Below are 17,934 nucleotides of genomic sequence, written 5' to 3'. Positions count from 1 at the left end.
GGTACAGAGTTTCAGTTTTACAAGACAAGAAGAGTTCCAAAGATGGATGTTGGTGATCATCGTACAACTACATGAATATACTTAATACCACGGAACTATACGCTTAAAAGTGGTTCAGATGGTAAATTTTCTATTATGTGAATTTTAGCACAATTTTTAAAAAATTGGAAAAAAAAAGAGAAACCTCTGCATAGGAACACAGTATAAATGGAACATTCCTGTCATTATGCAAACAATGCATAACTCTGAACAGACATTATAAACAGCCTTCATCTCAAAGATTCCAGTGCTTATGTTGTAGTATAAGAACTGAGAAGGTGGGGAACAGCTATGAAGAAAGACTTTCAGCCAGAGAATGATCTCTTTGGACCCATTACCTTGCATTCACACTCAGATTGGATTGCCTCCCATTCTGAGCACCTCTCCTGAAGCCTTTGAACAGTTTATCAATAATCTCTATGAAGAAATGTAATATTTATATGCAGCCCATTGGAACTCTAGGGAACACCAGAATTATCAGAGAAGAACATGTTAAAGAGCTCAAGGGCTACCGTGAAATATTTTTCTGTGGCCTGCCAGTAAAACTTGTAGAAGAGTTTCCTGTTTCTGCAAACTTAGTGTTCCTTTAGATTCCGTGACAACACACAAAACCTACAAATTCATATGGGGCATTTTTTTTTTTTGGCCACACCACACGACATGCGGAACTTCCCTGACCAGTGATTGAACCCATGCCTCCTGCAGTGGAAGCACGGAGTCTTAACCACTGGACCACCAGGGAAGTCCACAGGGGCTTTCTTAAGTGCTTAAAAACAAAGAAATCTTCAAATGTCTTCTGTATCATGGGCATAACAATGATTTGTCTTTCCCCGAGAGACTCCTGAAATTTTGTCTTTGAACAAGGCTTTTTGGCAGATGGCACAGGAATAGTCAGCTTTGCCAGATATGGCAGTGATATTTATCTTTCATACTGTGAATGCAAAGTTAAAAACTTGAAAAGAAATCTTCAAGTGACTCTTCAATTTTTAATAACTATTATATTCCTGAAATCTTGGGTATTTTGCTACTTCAATCCTGTAAGTGTTGAATCCATGAAATTGGACACAAATTTGGACTCTGACATTACCATTGGCTGGTGAGTCTAATGCAAGGCTCTAGCCACCTGGAAGAACCAGACCATGGGCTTCTAGACATTTGCCCCATCTACTTAGGTAAGTTACAGTGTGCTATTCATGTCAATATTGTAGAACGATTTGGAGAATAGGTGAGCTAGATTGATGATGCACCTACCAATACACCTGGAGTAACTGAAACATAAATTTGATAATACTTGTGGAAGCCCTTGAGAAATGCAGTGAATGTATAATGAAATGGTTTTCTGCTCTCCAAAATAAAAACTTTCAAATAGTGATAATTAAAACAAAATGCTTACACATTAAAAAAAAAAATCTGGAAACTGCTGAAAAATAATTTATATATAAAATTTAATCTGATTGCATCCCTTTATTTAATGGTCTCTGTTTGCTTTCTATCATACCATCACTAGAAAAGCTGTCTGATGTGCACGGTTTATTTTATTTTATATTTTATTTTTAAATTTAATTGAATTTAATTTTTTATTTTAATTTTTTATTTTTGGCCGAGGCACACAGCTTGTGGTATCTTAGTTTCCCGGACCAGGGATCAAACCCGTGCCCGCTGCAGTGGAAGCGCAGAGTCCTAACCACTGGATCTCCAGGGAATTCCCAATGTGCACAGTTTAAACAGTGCTACTATGCAAGTCTTCAGACAAGGAATGTCTAACTTGAAGTCTACACACTAGGATTATAAATAACTGTATGATTTTACTTGTTGATTAGTGCTGGGTTAGAATAGGAGGATTTTTTTCTATAAAAAATAAATATCAAGGACAAGTATACCCATACATTTCAGGGTGTGAGGCATTAGCAAAGAGATAGAAATTTGGACACTTTATATCCACCTCGTGAAAGAATGGACCCAGCTAAAAGAAGAGATACTCTTGTGGAAAAAGGAGAATCATTGGTAATTTGAGACTAGGATCTTTGAGAGATGGCCTAGGTGCAGATGAACTGGATCTCTAGGGAAGAACAGACTGGGTGAGCACCCACATGCTTGAAAGCATAATGTATTGCAGCGGGGCTTTGGACATGTTGAGGGTGATGAAAAAGATGCAGTTGGTCCTGCGTATCTGTGTATTCAACCAAAGTCAAAAATATTGAGGGAAAAAATTCCAGAAATTTCCAAAAAGCAAAACTTGAATTTGCTGTGTGCTGGCAACTATTTACATAGTATTTACAACGATTTACATAGCATTTACATTGTGTTAGGTATTATAAGTAATCTAGAGATTATTTAAAGTATATGGGAAGATGTGTATAAGTTATATGCCAATACTATGCCATATTATATAAGGTACTTGAGCATTCGAAGATTTTGGTATCCTCGGGAGGGTCCTGGAGTCAATCCCCTGTGGATACTGAGGGGCGACAGATATTTGAGACCATAAGAAAGACATAAGTTGAGACGTTCAAAAGCGACCTGAGATGTATACAAAGATACAAAGAAGTAAATTGTACCAATATCTGCAGATGCAGATCAGTTGAACCAGAAAACTAACATGATACTCAAATACAACAGCCAGTCCAGGACACCTTCAATTACAATGGATGGACATAGTTGATATTTTCAATTCCCACCCTGAGTTCAGAGAGAAAATCTTTTGAAAACTGAGAAAATGAGATTTTATTCCAATTCAAGACAGTACCCCTGCAGTTGTGTCAGAAAAAGGAAGTGCAGTTTTGGAGTTACCCCATCACTACCATCCTCCCCATAGGATGTCTCAAATAGACATGCACAGAATTAGGTTTAATTATATACTTCTCCATAACTGTGTCAATGGTGGCAGTCAAACAAGTTTGGATTTTTAAGACTCACAAGACCCCAAAAGACAAGATTTACAAGTCTACCATTTATTGCAGGGAAAGGAAACAATAAGTCAAAGTTTTAGTTAGGATATGCATCACAGCCACAGGCTACCTCACAGCAAGAGTTTTGAAAGGTTGGAAGCAGGCTCCAATTGTCCTGCTTTTTTTTTGGACCAGGAATCATCAACATTTGCATACAACCAGTGATCTCAGGATGGAGTCTTGGCCAGAGCTTCTTACAGCTTTCTGGTCATATTAATCCTAACTGACCAACCCCAGTGGCAGAGCCCTTGTGCAAACCATCAATACTGCTGCTGTTATCAGGTGTAAACCATCAATCAGGGGCAAACCATCAATCTCATTTTATAAACAGTGCTGGCAAGCTGGCACAAAACATGCTGAAACTTGCCTTGGACCCATGTTACAAAACAGTGCTATTAATCATTATATTTCTTTGATCCTGGGTCAGTACCATGCAGATGCATCCCATAATTGAGCAAAACATCTCAGGCCAATTCCAGGCCTGTTGGAATTAACCCTCAGAGCACAATAACCAAGAACAGTCTTTTTGTTTCTAATTGATCATTTCAATTACCCCTTTTGTCCATTAATACCAAGCTTCAGTCCTCTATCTTGGTTGTCTTTCAGGGCAGCCTCCTGTGCCTCCATTATCTCATTTTATAATTGTGATTTATTGTAAGAAATATATTTGGTCTTTGACCCCACTCCTGGCACAGACCCCTTAAATCCCTTGGAATTCCCTGGGATAATATTGATTTAAATGTCTTTTTTTATGTTAATAAGGTGACTTTTGAAAAGCCTTGAGGTAACTTAAGGATGGGGGCTGGTTGCTAGGGGGACCAACATGGTGGGGAGGGGCGAGGGAGGGAAGATTAGAGGGTTGGAACTTTCAGTCCCTCTCTTCAACCTCCAGAATGGGAGAGGGGCTAGAGATTGAATCAATTGCCAAAGTCCAATGATTATTTTTTATTTATTCTTTTTTTTATTGAAGTATAGTTAATTTACAATGTTGTGTTGGTTTCAAGTGTACAGCAAAGTGATTCAATTACACATATATGTATATATTCTTTTTCAGATTCTTTTCCATTATAGGTTATTACAAGATAGTGAGCATAGTTCCATGTGCTATACAGTAGGTCCTTGTTGTTTACCTATTTAAATATAGTAGTGTGTCCCTGTTAATCCCAATCTCCTAATTTATCTCTCCCGCCACCCCTCCTATCCCCTTTGGTAACCATAAGTTTGTTTTCTATGCCTGTGAGTCTATTTCTGTTTTGTAAATAAGTTCATTTGTATCATTTTAAAAGATTCCACATATAAGTGATATCATATGATATTTGTCTATCTCAATCTGACTTACTTCACTTAGTATGATAACCTCTAGGTCCATCCATGTTGCTGCAAATGGCATTATTTCATTCCTTTTTATGGCTGAGGGATATTCCATTGTATATATATATACCATCTCTTCTTTATTCATCTGTTCATGGACATTTAGGTTGCTTCCATGTCTTGGCTATTGTAAATAGTGCTGCTATGAACATTGGGGTGCATGTATCATTTTGAATTAGAGTTTTCTCTGGGTATATGCTCAGGAGTGGGATTGCTGAATCATGGTAGCTCTGGTTTTAGTTTTTTAAGGAATCTCTATACCATTCTCCTTAGTGGCTGTACCAATTTATAATCCTGCCAACAGTGTAGGAGGGTTCCTTTTTCTCCACACCCTGTCCAGCATTTATTATTTGTAGACTTTTTAATGATGGCCATTCTGACTGGTGTGAGGTGATACCTCATTGTAGTTTTGTCTTGCATTTCTCTAATATTAGTGATAATTGCCAACGTCCAATGATTTAATCAATCATGCCTATGTAGTGAAGCCTCCATAAAACCCCCAAACGATGGGGTTTAGAGAGCTTATGGGTTGGTGAACACATGAAAATTCAGGGAGAGAGGTAGGCCTGGCAAGAGCATGGAAGAGCTATGCCCCCTCCCCATGCCTTACCCTATGTATCTCTTCCATCTGGTCATTCCTGAGTTATATCCTTTTACAATAAACCAGTGATCTAGTAAGTAAAATGTTTCTCTTGAGTTTTGTGAGCTGCTCTCACAATTAGTTGAACCTGAGGAGGGAGTCTTGGGAACCTCTATCTATAGCCAGTTGGTCCCAAGAACAGGTAACAACCTCAGTTTGTGAGTGGCACGTGAAGTCAGGAAGGGTGGAGTCTTGTAGGGCTGAACCCTTAACCTGTGAAATCTCATGCTATCTCTGGGTAGGTAGTGTCGGAATTGAAGTTGAAGTGTAGGACACCCACCTGGTATCTGGAGAATTACCTGGTGCTGTGTGAGAAAACTCCCCTCCACACATTGGAAATTGAGTCTCAGAACCATTTTAATAATATTATCATAGTATTTTTTCATTTGCTTATTTTTCAAAGTACCTTTTGCTAATGCTTCTTCAGTACTCCACGAGCTCAGTAAAATGTTTTTCAATATTATTTTCTATATAGGCAAAAGTGTTAGATAACTTCCTAGTCTCTCTCTCTTGAATTATTATTATTATTATTTATTGTGCTTTCTGTTTACTGGTTTCTTTCTTACTTAGTTTACTTACATACTTTCCTGAAAAATAGAACATGAGAGGGCTTCCCTGGTGGCACAGTGGTTGAGAGTCCGCCTGCCGATGCAGGGGACACGGGTTCGTGCCCTGGTCCGGGAAGACCCCACATGCCGCAGAGCGGCTGGGCCCGTGAGCCATGGCCGCTGAGCCTGCGTGTCTGGAGCCTGTGCTCCGTAATGGGAGAGCTCACAACAGTGAGAGGCCCACGTACCGCAAAAAAAAAAAAAACAGCATGAGAGAAAAGTGGTATGAGTTATTGTATGTCAAAAATATCTTTGTTTTCTTTATCCTTGATTGACAGGTTGGGCTGAATACAGTTTGCAACAACTGTCCCTCAAACTTTTTGTTTCATTTTCTTCTAGTTTCTTTGTTGCTATTGAGAAGTTCATTGCCATCCTCTAGGAAAAGGTCCCTTTTTTTCACTCGAAAGCATTATGAGTATTTTCTATAAGCCATATTCATTTCTCTTATCCAATTGTTTTGGTTATTACCTCCAAAGCAATATTAATTAGTAGTACAGACCATGAAAACCTTTTTTCTTCAACATAACTCTTAGTGGAATGCTTTCAGGTGTCCCCATTAATCATAAAATCACCTTTGTCCTCACACAAATGCTTTCCTATTTCACTATTGATGCCATGTAATTGGTGATCCTCTTTAATATGGTTAATTTCTACATTCATGCCCTGCCTCCTATCTGCTCTCATTTCTCTGCAAGATGCTGTCTGATTTACTTAGTTCAGCATTTGGGTCTTTAACCTTTTCCTCTACAAACCAGTAGTGTTTTTAAACATTTGAGTTTCTCATATTAATTTTTTTTAAAAAAGCTCCTTGTTCTCAAGATGTTCTTCATGTCTCTCTTTATTGAACATGTTAAACACACTTGCAGTATCTGCTTCAAAAAATCCATCTATTTTCAGTCAACTACATTCTAGTCTCTATTCACACTCCTGCCAATACTCTTGTCAAGAACATCAACAGCTATCTTGTTGATAAAGCCAACTTTTCAAACTTTATTTTATTTGATAAAACATAAGCATTCCAAAATGTTGATCATTTTCTTTTCCTTTTAAAAATCTCTTCCTTCAGTTTTTTATCACAACATATTATTCTGTTTTCTTTCTATAAATTCTCGTTGCTCCCTTTTGGTTTTTTTTTGTGGATGAATTTTATTCTGCCCATCCCTCGAATGTCGGAGTTCTTTGGGTTTCAGTTCTAGGCTATCTCCTTTGCTTAAGTGGACAACCCTCTCTTTGGCAGTTCCACTACTCCCAGGACTTAATAGGCCATCTGTCATATAGCTAACATATAAACTAACATTTTCAAATGTTTACCTCCAGCCTTTGCCTTCATCTTCAGAGGCAAGAAGCTAATAGCCTTATAGATATTTCCACTTGTATTTCTTATAGAAGCCTCAAACTGATTGTATCCAGCTACTATCAGAACTGTTCCTCACAAGTCTCTCTATCTTATTGAATGATAAATTCAGTTACCCTAATAATAAAATTATGCATTTTTCTTAACTGTTTTCTCTACCTTATGCCCAGTTTCCAATAAATCACCTAGTCTGTTGATTATACATTTTAAATGTCTTTATAAATCTTTCTTTTCTCAATATTTACTGCCCAGAAGAAACCAACATCCTTCTCATGAGCTGACTACTCATGACCAGATTCAAACTGAGATTTAAATCTCTTCTTGAAAATTTTCTTCGTGTCTGGCTTAGGTTGCTCTCCTGTCTTCTTAAGCACCACAGACATCTGTGTATAATTACAGTGTATTGCACTGAATGGCAAATATTGACTTATTCATACTTTCCACTAGATTATAAACTTTGTGAATGACTGAATCTTTCTTGCTAGTCATTGAAAAACTAGCAACTAGCAAAAATGGCAATATAGTGCACTCAATAAAAATAGCTCAAATTAATTAAAGAAAACATCTTAAGTGATTTATTAGGTGGTGTCATTGCCAATGATTATCATAGTCCAAAAGAGACAGAACACATTATATTTCCTTTAAAAAATTCTCCTGGGGGAAAAAACTTCAAAAAATGAAGCGGAGAAATTCTTAATATTATTGGGAAATCTAGTAGCCAATATGTCTTTAAATTTTATTTTTGTTTAGTCATAAGTCCATACAAAATTTTCATTATTTATTTTCTAATTAAGGCAAATTTAATATCAATGTAGTCTTTTTGACCAGACCTATTACTTAGATTTAAATGAGAGCATACTCACGGTCAATTTTGGCAAATTGAGATGCTGAGTTTCATTACGTATGCAATTGAATGTGAAGAAATCCAATTCATTCCAGGTGCCATCTTTAGGAATAGACAGTGATTGCCTTTACTGAAGATTGTGTGCTCCTTATATTTATTTATTCATATTTCAGAGTATGCGTATATTGTGGTTGATTACATTAACGTCCTGATCCCTCACCTCTGCCTATATCCATGCACTTTTCTGTGTTTTTTGTAGCCTCCTGGCTCTTAGCTTGCTTTGGCCTAAGGGATATTAGCATATGTGATGTTAAGCAGAGACTTGAAATGAGCTTGCACATTAGGTTATGCACTCTCTTGTGCCTCTGTTACTACCATGAAAGCATTCCTGACCTAGTCTACTGGAGGATGAGAGACATTTGGGCACAGCCAAGTCACCCAATACACCCCAGCCAAAGTCAGCCTAGATCAGTTGACCACCAGATCACCTCAGAACATGTGAGTGAGGCCCGTCAAGATGGGCAGAGCTGCTTAGCTGACTTCCAGTGGAGTGTGTGCACAGTGAGTGTTTACTGCTGTATGCCACTGAGGTTTTGTAGTTGTTTGTTGTGCAGAAAAAGATAACTGGTACATTGCAATCATTTCTATATTCAAAGTTCATTCAGAGTAGTTTCTGAAGAAACATTAAAAAGTTACTCTTATGTAAGTGGCAAACTTGAAATCAATTTCTTTAAATAATTGAACAAAGTGATAAAAAATATTCTGACCCTGTCAATAAACCATAAACAATAGAAATTGAAGGAGTATTTAATAGTACAAAATCTCTCTTTGAATGTATTGAACATCCCTTTTTCATTACTTTGGCTCTAAAGCAGGAGCCAGGTGGCAGAAACAATGTTACCTGTAAAATATTTCCTCTTCCTGGATCCAGGTGACTTCATTTACCTTCCTCTTTTGCATTTTGGCTAGGCTTGTATACTTGAGTTTTTACCTATAGCGGTATGAGAGAAGTGATGTGTTATTTATGGTTCAAGGCAATTAAGGATGGGTATGGGTTCTCCATGTTCACTCTCTCTCCCTCATGTACAGCTGAAAGTGAATAAATTTTAGTAGTGGGTTTTTTCAAAAAGAAATCCAGATCCACAATGCACTTTTGAGGGAAAGTCACCAGGCAGAACCAATGGATCTGAATTGGACTATGACATGAGCAAGAAGTAGACTTTGGTCTATTTGTGTATTGTGGCCACTAACATTAATTATCCTAAATAATACAAGGTTACATTCTCAAAATCCTTTAAATACTATGCAGGTGAATGTTCTAGGTGTAAAATTGTACTCATTATCTACTGCTGCATAATATATTTACCCCAAAACTTAGTAACTTGAAACAACAGTATGGATTATTTCATAGTTTCTGTGGGTCAGGAATTCAGGAGTGGCCTCAGTGGGTGGATTTGTCTTAAGATCTCTCATGAGGTTGCATTCATCAGGTTGGTTGGGGCTGCAGTCATTCGAAGCTGGAAGATATGCTTCCAAGCTCACTCGTGTGGTTGTTGGCCAACTCCACTTCCTTGCCGTGTGTGTGTCACTCCATGAGCTTCTATGGAGAGCCTTCATGACAAGGCAGCTAGCTACTCCCATAACAAATGATTCAAGAGAGAAAATGCCACAGTCTTTTATAATTGAATCTCAGAAGTGCTGTACCATTACTTCTTCTGTATTCTACTGGTCATACAAGGCAACTCTGATACAGTGTGGGCATGAATACTGGGAGAAGGGGATCCCTGGAGAATATCTGAGCATCCCTGTAGCTACCACAAACACAATAGAGAATGGGGAGGCTTGAGATGAACTGGTGAGTGAATGCCCTACTCAAGTAATTCTTTTTATACTTTTTAGAATACTGTATGGGTCAAAAAAAGCAAATCTGTGGGTCTCATTACAACTGGAAGGAAATACTCTTTTAAAAACACTGTATGTATCGAGGGAAAAGGTGGGTTTCAGTGAAAGAGCAAATGATATACTATTGTAATATGTGTTATTTTCAAGTTGTATCAAGAGAGAAAAGAGAACATGTCCTTTCTGTGTATCTTTGACTTGAAATGGTAAGATCTTCTTTTATTTCAGTTAGTGTTGAGGGGCAGGTGGTATAATTGTTTCAAGCTGAGTACTTAGTAGCTATCATTATAGGCACATTAAGATAATGTAAAAATGTAATTTGCATAAAATGTCATTAAAATAATCTTTAAGTCATTTTGCCCACTGTAAAGAGGATCCAAAAGAAAGCCATATGGGTAAAATTTTAATTTTTACTGCTTGTTTAAAAAAAAACATAAAAATTGTGTTCATACCTTGATTCTCATGAATGTACACTAGGTCTCCCATTTTTAGCCATATATTCAATATTTGCCAAAAAAAAAAAAGTAGGAGTTGGAAGAAGATAACTATAAAAATAATTCCCATGTACGTGGCTCACCAATTGAGAAAAAAAGAGGTGGGTTGAATATTAAGGAATATAAAAAGAAAACAGTATATATTATAATTTCTGGAACTTGGAGAAAATAGAGGTGCATTTCTAACATAGATTAAGTTAATGGCATCTCTAATTGATAGAGACAGAAGGAAGAATTCAGAATCTGAGGAGAGAAAGGCAAGAAAATTGGAAAATAGATTTTGTTCTATTTTAAATGTCACAATTTTTTTTTAGCTTACATATAGATCCCACATCCTTATTATTATGGATGTGTGGTGTGTATGATCTTTAATCACACGGTTAACAGTAAAACATATATATGCTTATCTTTCTATTGTGACAGAGTTCATTTTCATGTTTTCTAGAGCAATTACCAAAACTCTGTATTAGAAAAACTCTCATGGCAGATGAAGAAAATGAATTATAGCTCATATTGATATTCCCCAAAGGGAGTTCTATTAAAATGGAAATGACCATTGAAGATGTCCAGATTAGGTAAAAATACTGGATGATAAAAAAGGCAGCATCATGGTTTTTATTTGGTATAATGAATAACTACTTCAAATTTCTGTAATGGTATCTTGGCTGTCAATAATGGCAGAAGAGCTATTCAATAAAACAGAAATTTTAAGATATCTAACATATACCTGTTTAGGTGGAAATCAGAACAGATGGTTTTAGAAATCAGTATATAGTGTTGATTTCATGCTCTATAAGCATATAATATTGACTCCACTTTCAACTTTTCATAACAGTTTGTGGGTCATCGTTAGGGTATGGGGGCAGAATACTGATCTCGGACTTGACCTAGACCTGGAGCTCCTATTTTTGGCTGTGCAATATCTGGTGATCTGAGGCTCAAATCAACAATTGTGAAATGGAGGTAATGAGGCTTGCCTCAAAGGACAGTTGTGAGAGTTAAATGAGCAACACATTTGCAAATAATTTGGAACTTGAAAAGTACCATGCAAATGTTGGTTATTAACACATATCTCCAACCTATACTGCAAAACAGTTTTTCTCCTTTTCTGCTTTATTTTCCTTCCTTTCTACCATTTTGTGCCTCTGTCACTGCTGCTGTCATAGGACTAGTATCTAAACAGTTCCTGCACTTATAGCCTACTTATAGTCTGCTGTTTCTGATATGCTGGGCACTGAGAATCAAAGTTAAACAAAAAGCAAACTATCTGAGTTGCTTGTTGGAATTTTTGCATTAAATAAATAAGACTGTAATTTAAAGACTCTGGTGTAAAACAGAAGGCAATAATTGTGCAGTAAACTGGTAGCCTTGTTTGGAATGATCTGGATCATCTACTATTTATTTATCTCCTGGTTCCTGCTGAGTTCCAGAAAAATGAAATCTAAGAAGTGTGAAATAAGAATAAATGAAATGTTATAGTATTGTGGTTATGTGGATATTATATATGAATATATAAATATATTTGGGGATATATAAAATGACACAGCTCTTCCCTAGGTAACAATATGTCCATGTGGAGTTTGCTTACTGTTTCTCAAATCTAATGCCTAATCTCATGTCATTCTCACATCTGAATGGTCTCAAGAAAAATAAAGCAAATTTTACTTCTAAAATAATTCCCAGATACTGCCACACTAAAGTTCCAGTATAATATTTGTGTCATCAATAATAGACTGAAATGTACAAGATGTTTAATAAATATTCAATCAGGTAAATAGTGTAATATATGTATTGCTGAAAACCCCTTCCATTGTCTCCTTTAGCTCCTGTGGATAGCAGTGTCAGAGAATGTAATACAGTGCCCCATACAGGATGATTTTCTTGAATGTCTCCCACACTAATCTGTAAATGCCTTTAGAGTGCAAATCACATCCCGTTCTCCTTGCATTCCAGATACTAGCATAAGACTGATATTTAGTAGTTCTCAATAAATGTTTTTGAATGGATGAATCAAAGATGAGAGCAAAGAGGAGGGATGACTAAATACAGCCAAAAGTAGTGAGAAAAAAATTCACGTATAGTATTAACATTTAATGTCTCTCTCTCATTTTGATTTTTTGTTATTTGGATTTTATTTTCTATTGTTTACAAATTCATTTAGGAATAATTAACATATCATTGATGCCACCTATTGTAAGTGTTCAATTCAATCATTTTTGGTAAATCTGTGCAGTTGTGAATCTATCACTACAATCCACTTTTAGAACATTTCCATCACATCAAAAAGTTTCCATTTTCCCTTTTGTAGCCAATCCTCACTCCCACTCCCAGCCTCAGGCAACTAACTACTCATCTACTTTCTGTATCTATAGTGTCTTTTTTTTTTTTCCTAAAAATCTCATATAAATTGAAAAAACAAGCTATAGTCCTTAGTGACTGTCTTCTATCACTTAGCATAATGTTTTCAAGATTCATCCATGTTGTAACATGTATCAGGATTTCATTCTTCTTTTGCTCAAATGTATTCCATTGTATGTATATATCACCTTTTGTTCATCCCTTCATCTTGGTTTTGCAGACCTACCCTTTTTTGGGTTTAATCTTTCTTTGAGCTCTGATAGTTTTAGGAGTAGTTCCTGAGTCTGGCTGGCCCCAGCTCCTGGAAGGAGCCTTTTTATAAGCTTCCCAAGAGGCTTTCTGGTTTTCACACTTAGCTTTTAATTGTCAATTAATCACTCTACGCCTCTTTTAAAAACTTTTCTCCGAGTGTCAATTATATTTAACATTATCTATTTCCACTGTCTTTTTAAAAAATTATTATTATTATTTATTATTATTATTTTATGGCTGCATTGGGTCTTCATTGCTGCGTGTGGGCTTTCTCTAGTCGTGGTGAGTGGGGGTTACTCTTCGCTGCGGTGCAGTGGCTTCTCTTGTTGCAGAGCACGGGCTCTAGGCGTGTGGGCTTCAGTAGTTGCAGCACATGGGCTCAGTAGTTGTAGTGCACAGGCTCTAGGGTGCGCGGGCTTCACTAGTTGTGGTGCAAGGGCTTAGTTGCTCCGCGGCATGTGGGATCTTCCTGGACCAGGGCTTGAACCCTTGTCCCCTGCATTGGCAGGTGGATTCTTAACCACTCCGCCATCAGGGAAGTCCCTCCACTGTCTTTATAGAAACTACTCCCTTCACTTTTCTCAAATGCCTGATACACAATCACACCTACTCATTCCTTTCCTTTCACTAGAATACCACCCCAGTTAACCATAGTTAAAGTTTTTTTAATTTCACTGTTACCTGTTCCAGGGAATATGTGTGCTCTACATGCCAATAGTGATGGAGTCGTCATTGCCAGCTGAACAGTTGAAGATCCTATCTTAGTATTTGGTCTCTCGGACCACTCCTGGCCCAACTATCAATGGTGGGTTCTCCAAGAAGCAGACTCTAAGATGAAGATTAGTGTGCAAAAATTTTCTTAGGGAGTGCTCTTTGCATCAACATCTGTCAGAAGGAAGTAGAGGAAGCAGGATTTGTCAGAAGGGGAGGTTGGGCTGTGATGCAGTATCAATGAAAGCTTCATACAACTGAATGGAGCTCTGAAGCTGAGAGGGATGGCCCTGTAAAGTTGTCCAGAGTTGAAGCAAGGGAAGCATACCCTTGTATTGATCGGTGAGAATGACTTTGAGCAAGATAACTCCATCAGTGGAGACAATTCTTAAGGAGGGCTCCTCTTCTAAGAGTAAGAGATTAGGGTTGTCTATTAACACTGCTCATTGCAGCTGGGGGAATAAATGCTTCTGTCCTGAAGGGGAATCCAGATGGTATATCACAGCATCATAGAATCAAAAGGATTTTCTCACTGATGACATGAAGGGCATAAGGTAAATTGAGGCATGAATCCAAGGTTTTTGGCCTGAGCAACTAGAAGGATGGAGTTGTTGTTAACTGAGACGGCAAAGGCAATAAGTGAAGTTTTCTGAGGGGGATTTCAGGAATTTAGTTTAGGCCATGTTGTGTGTGACATGTCAATTAAACATCCAAGTAGATATGTCACGTTGACAGTTGGATATATAAGACTGTCAAAGACTCAGGATGATTTTATGAATAGCTGCCAGTATTTTTCAACTGCACTTTCCCGTTCTTGTGTTGTTGTTTTGTTTTCTGGTGACCTTTGAAAATATTTTCAATCAACTTCCTTAGTACAAGTACCTGGTTGTTCCATTTACTGAAATCTTGGACATCTAAGCATAACTTTTTTTATATTTTCACACTTGAATGGCAACTTGAGTACATATTAATTCCTGTGGAATGCGAAAATGCCCTTATTACTTTTTTCATGCATAGGTATTTATGACTATTTCTAGACTATTTCTCTTCACTTCAGCTATAGTGTATTGTCATAGAACCCATGCTTTAGTTATTGTTTGTAGATTCATGCTCGAACATAATCAACAGCAAAAATCTACCTACACCCTGTGTTTTAAGACGCTCAGAATGTGTTGATTGATTTTGGCTTTTTCTCAATCACTGAGGCCAATAAGAACTTACTTATTAAGATGGGGCATCTGCTGATATTTAAAAAGCTCAATAGTATTCTTGGTTAATATTTTGTCCCAATTATACAGATTTATTTAGGATGGTTAATATCAAATCAGCTGTTAACATTTTTGTCTTATCTCTGTTGTTATAAGAAGTCATATAAAATACTTCTGGCCTTAGAATATGTTCTTTTCTTATTTTTTGGTTTCAAACACTACTCTTGTTGGGCAGTTAGGAATAAGACTAGTAAATCTTTCAGTCACTCAAATATCTTAATATCAACCTAGAATTTTTAATTTGTGTATTAAAGATGAATAGAGGTTTATCACATAGATAGTGGTAAGGAATACAAGTAGCAAAGAATAGTAAGTCCTAAATAATAATATCACAGGTTATGTACAAGGAAATGTGAAGTCAGAGTGAGGATATGGGCAGAAACGGACCTATTTTTATACTTAATTCCAGATATATATAATACATTTCACATATATATTATATAAATATATATCTGGCTTTAGGTTCACAGAAATTCTTTACTCTTACACTAGCCAGGTAATAAGGAGTTTTATATGCTGACTACGCTTTCATTCATATTTCTACTGTTGAGCTTAGCATCAATAACAAAATTCCACAGCCTGGTAGGCAGATCTAGGACTTTGAAAAATTACAGGCAATAATAATGGTGAATATGTTCCTACAGGTTAAATCCTATGGTCCTCTCTTAGAAATACTCAATTCAATGACACTTCAATAACAAGACCATGAATTAAATTAGGAAGAGAAACTAAGTCTTTAAAAAGGTGTTACTTTTTCAAAGTCAATGATAGTGACTGTTTGGAATAGAACCCTGGTGCCTTGTGTACCAGTGCAGAGCTATTTCCAATATTCCTCATGACCACAAAATCCAAGGCTTCAATCTGACATTTATTTTCTGTTGTGGATATTGATTTCCTAGGGAAAAAATGAAATGTGCTGTTGTGGTCCTGTGTGCTTTATTGACCAAATAAACTCTAATTGATTAAGAAGGCTTATGTACTGTCCTTTAGTTTGTATATTACTGCAAATTTATTTTAATAAGCTTCTTCAGTGATGGTTGATTGCAACTACATATATTAATAAACAGTACTACTAATGTACAAACAGTTATTACAGACTTATATGTTTTATAGGCCTGCCTTAGCCCAAATAAAACCTTCAGTGTATTTTATAGTACTTCGTGAGGAGCTTTATAATTAAGCTTATGTTTAATTGGGAAGAGGCATGACAATACAATGCAGTTCCTCGAATCCTTTGATTTTTTGCTGACTGCATTGAAAACTACAGAAGCCAAAGAACGCTACCAGATATATTTATGACTAAGTTATAAATGATGCCTTTCGTTAAATATTTTTCTAAAAATGTAATATCTTGGTTAAGTTAAAATTTTTTTATCCCACCCAAGATATTGAAGACTCAAAAACTATTACATTTCTCTTCAATATTCCTTATCCCCACATTTCATTTAATATTAGCTTAGTTAATTTTTCCTGTGTATTGATTATTATGAGCAAACTGGGTATAATTCAGTTTACTTAGGTATGCTAAATTAACCATTCTTGGCTACAAACAAAATTAATTTAGTGTAAACACGTTTTGGGGGGGGAGATATAATACTAGCCACTAGATGGAGATAAAGATGAACTCCTTTATGATTTTCCTAGTCTCCACTGCAATAGTAGAAAAACTTAACGGAAAAATGATTTTGTTACCCTGTGCAACCTTGACTGTTGCTTCTTATTTTATCTCCCCTAAACTGTGTTAAATACAAAAGTAGGGATAGGATATGGAAAATATCCAGCAGCAAATAAAGTGTATATTGGTTTTAAATATTTTAAACTACAGCCTTATTTTGACAATCATGGTAAATTGCCTTGCTGTCGTAAACTATATATCCAACTTCGAATTGTAAAACACTACAGGGCACACAAAATAAACTTTCTTAACTCAATCATTCTGCATTGCTATGACTCCTACTGAACGGCATGATTCAGGTCTGTCTACTTCATTGAGCAATACCATTAAACAAGAGAATATAATCAATATTTTTAGAAGACTTCAGCCCACAGCAGAATACACCTTTTTTCCAAGTCCACAGAACATATTCCCAGACAGGCCATATCCTAAGCCACAAAACTAACCTCAAAAAATGTAAAGGAATTAAAATATAACGTATGCTCTTTGACCATCAGGGAATCAAACTAGAAATCAATAACAGAAACAGGAAAATCTTCAAACACTTAAAATTAAATAGCACACTTCTAAGTATTTTATAGGTCAAAGAAGAAAGCCCAAGAGAAGTAAAAAATACATCAAACTAGGGCTTCCCTGGTGGCGCAGTGGTTGAGAATCCGCCTGCCGATGCAGGGGACACGGGTTCGTGCCCTGGTCCGGGAGGATCCCACGTGCCACGGAGCGGCTGGGCCCGTGAGCCATGGCTGCTGAGCCTGCACGTCCAGAGCCTGTGCTCCGCAACGGGAGAGGCCACAACAGTGAGAGGCCTGCATACAGAAAAAAAAAAAAAAAAAAAAAAAAGTCAAACTGAATGAAAATGAAAATGCAAGATTTCAAAATTTGTGGGACACAGATAAAGCAGTACTGAGAGTGAAGTTATAGCACTAAATGTTTGCGTTACAAAAGAGGAAAAGTCTTATCAATAATCCATGCACCCATTTCAAGCAACTAGAAAATAACAAAATATATCCAAAACAAGCAGAAAGTGATAATAAAGATAAGACCAGAAATCAATTAAATTGGAAACACAAAACAATAGAGGAAAACAACAAAAGCAATTGCTGGTTCATTGAAAAGATCAATAAAATTTATAACAACCATAAAATGGAGAGGAAAATATTTTACTAGTATCAGGAATGAAACAGTAGATATCATTACAGATGAATAAGGGGATACTATGTGCAACTAACAAAATCTGTGCAGGGTCTGTATGCAGGAAACTACAAAATCCTAATGAAATAAAGAGAATCTGAGTAAATGGACAAACATGCCATGTTCTTGGAAGACTGACTGACCATAGTAAAGATGTCAGTTCTCCCCAGATTGGTCTATAGGCTAAACACAATTGAATCTATCGTTATTTAAAAAACAAAACAGGAGGAGAGCTTCAAGATGGCAGAGGAGAAAGACGTGGAGATCATCTTCCTCCCCATA

At 36.6% G+C, this 17,934-nt stretch overlaps 1 pseudogene across 1 annotated transcript; it reads left to right on the top strand.

Moving 5' to 3' along the window:
• The first annotated feature begins 226 nt into the window (after positions 1 to 226).
• LOC309839988 (archaemetzincin-2-like) lies at positions 227 to 1,264 on the top strand (annotated as a pseudogene). The gene is made up of 2 exons: positions 227 to 668; positions 791 to 1,264. The product of its transcript is annotated as an archaemetzincin-2-like (transcript).
• Positions 1,265 to 17,934: the final 16,670 nt, after the last annotated feature.

Source organism: Grampus griseus (assembly GCF_964374135.1).
Source record: "Grampus griseus genome assembly, chromosome: X".
NCBI lineage: Eukaryota > Metazoa > Chordata > Mammalia > Artiodactyla > Delphinidae > Grampus > Grampus griseus.
Note: the sequence above shows the minus strand (reverse complement) of the source record. Positions and strands in the feature narration are given on the sequence as shown.